Source organism: Nothobranchius furzeri, chromosome 2 (genome assembly GCF_043380555.1).
Source record: "Nothobranchius furzeri strain GRZ-AD chromosome 2, NfurGRZ-RIMD1, whole genome shotgun sequence".
Classification (NCBI taxonomy): domain Eukaryota; kingdom Metazoa; phylum Chordata; class Actinopteri; order Cyprinodontiformes; family Nothobranchiidae; genus Nothobranchius; species Nothobranchius furzeri.
The window spans coordinates 53,686,415-53,688,914 of NC_091742.1; the positions used below are offsets into that span (position 1 = coordinate 53,686,415).

General features: G+C 43.6%; 1 non-coding gene across 1 annotated transcript; it reads left to right on the forward strand.

Moving 5' to 3' along the window:
- The first annotated feature begins 1,157 nt into the window (after nucleotides 1-1,157).
- On the forward strand, nucleotides 1,158-1,276 carry LOC139066444 (5S ribosomal RNA). The gene has a single exon (XR_011519344.1). It is a non-coding gene; the product is annotated as a 5S ribosomal RNA (ribosomal RNA).
- The last annotated feature ends 1,224 nt before the right edge of the window (nucleotides 1,277-2,500 follow it).

Sequence of the window (2,500 nt, forward strand, 5' to 3'; positions counted from 1 at the left end):
CTTTTCCTTAACCCTTTCATGCATAATAGTCACTCAAGTGGACAGGTACTCAAAATTGTTATTTATTTATTTTTGCTATTAAGCACAGCTGTTGAAGACTTTATTGCATTTGAGCACCTCCATTTGGACTTTGGTAAGCCAAGCCAACATATTTCATGTTCAGATTGCACGCTGTTCACTGAGGTGGACATGTAATAAATTATTTGTAAATTATACATTTTTACAAAAAATATTTGTTGAAATTTGTTTCATTCACACCTAAAGATGAATCAAAAAATTGTTAAAAAAATCATGGTTGAAGATTTCATAATTCATGCATCAAAGGGTTAACACAGAAATGTCAAAAAGCCCATTCCCTGGGGCAATCAGGTTTTAAAAGAGCGTTTCTTCTTCAATACGTTCACATTTTACTTCCCAAGTTGCAATAGAGAAAATCCAACTCATCTATCTGTGACTTACTTGCAATTCAGGGATCTAACTAAAGATTGTCATTAAGATTTCGTTCCGGAGCAAGGCTCTGCAGCCTGCGGCCATGATGGCACGTCGCAAGTCTTTGCCGCTACGCTACCAGCTAAAAGAAATGTGGGCCTTTTACTGGAATGGCATCAAAATGCACCAATAGGTCTTTTCCACAAAGACCCAAATAGGTTGTTGGAGAAACACATTGCAATTTATTGCTGCCAAACACAAGAAAAGCTGAACTCACAAACTAAGAAAAATCGGGCGCCAGCCGGCCGGCACCTGTTTGCAAGGATTTCACCCACAGAGCCCGGCCAGACGCAGCCCGAACAGGGGGGTGTGGGTCCCACTTTCCATGGGCCCACCACTCATAGGAGGGACAAAGGAAAAACGAGGTACTTCTCTCAACTGAGGTGAAGGTGGCCTTTTTGTACATCCAAATGTTAAATAATATCGTTTGTACTTTCTGACGTCTGCGATGTGAACAAATTTGGATTAAAGCGCATGAACCTATTCTACTGTGTCACTACACAAGCTCCCCTCTCCGCTTTCGCCCACGGAGCCCGGCCAGACACAGCTCAAACTGGGGATGAGGGCGGTTTACTGGAAAGGCCTCAAATTGCAGCATTCCATTCAATGGCAGCCAAGGGCACAACTGTCTCTGCACCCATAAAAGGGAGGACGGAAGGAAAGCCTTCGCTTACGGCCATACCACCCTGAACACGCCCGATCTCGTCTGATCTCGGAAGCTAAGCAGGGTCGGGCCTGGTTAGTACTTGGATGGGAGACCGCCTGGGAATACCAGGTGCTGTAAGCTTTTGTCCTTGTCTTTTGAGCCAGCAGAGGGTGCTGTTACGCACTCGCCCTTCTGAGGAACAACACCTTACAGACCTCAAACAGTTACAACAGCATATTGCACTTTTCCTTAACCCTTTCATGCATAATAGTCACTCAAGTGGACAGGTACTCAAAATTGTTATTTATTTATTTTTGCTATTAAGCACAGCTGTTGAAGACTTTATTGCATTTGAGCACCTCCATTTGGACTTTGGTAAGCCAAGCCAACATATTTCATGTTCAGATTGCACACTGTTCACTGAGGTGGACATGTAATAAATTATTTGTAAATTATACATTTTTACAAAAAATATTTGTTGAAATTTGTTTCATTCACACCTAAAGATGAATCAAAAAATTGTTAAAAAAAAAAACCATGGTTGAAGATTTCATAATTCATGCATCAAAGGGTTAACACAGAAATGTCAAAAAGCCCATTCCCTGGGGCAATCAGGTTTTAAAAGAGCGTTTCTTCTTCAATACGTTCACATTTTACTTCCCAAGTTGCAATAGAGAAAATCCAACTCATCTATCTGTGACTTACTTGCAATTCAGGGATCTAACTAAAGATTGTCATTAAGATTTCGTTCCGGAGCAAGGCTCTGCAGCCTGCGGCCATGATGGCACGTCGCAAGTCTTTGCCGCTACGCTACCAGCTAAAAGAAATGTGGGCCTTTTACTGGAATGGCATCAAAATGCACCAATAGGTCTTTTCCACAAAGACCCAAATAGGTTGTTGGAGAAACACATTGCAATTTATTGCTGCCAAACACAAGAAAAGCTGAACTCACAAACTAAGAAAAATCGGGCGCCAGCCGGCCGGCACCTGTTTGCAAGGATTTCACCCACAGAGCCCGGCCAGACGCAGCCCGAACAGGGGGGCGTGGGTCCCACTTTCCATGGGCCCACCACTCATAGGAGGGACAAAGGAAAAACGAGGTACTTCTCTCAACTGAGGTGAAGGTGGCCTTTTTGTACATCCAAATGTTAAATAATATCGTTTGTACTTTCTGACGTCTGCGATGTGAACAAATTTGGATTAAAGCGCATGAACCTATTCTACTGTGTCACTACACAAGCTCCCCTCTCCGCTTTCGCCCACGGAGCCCGGCCAGACACAGCTCAAACTGGGGATGAGGGCGGTTTACTGGAAAGGCCTCAAATTGCAGCATTCCATTCAATGGCAGCCAAGGGCACAACTGTC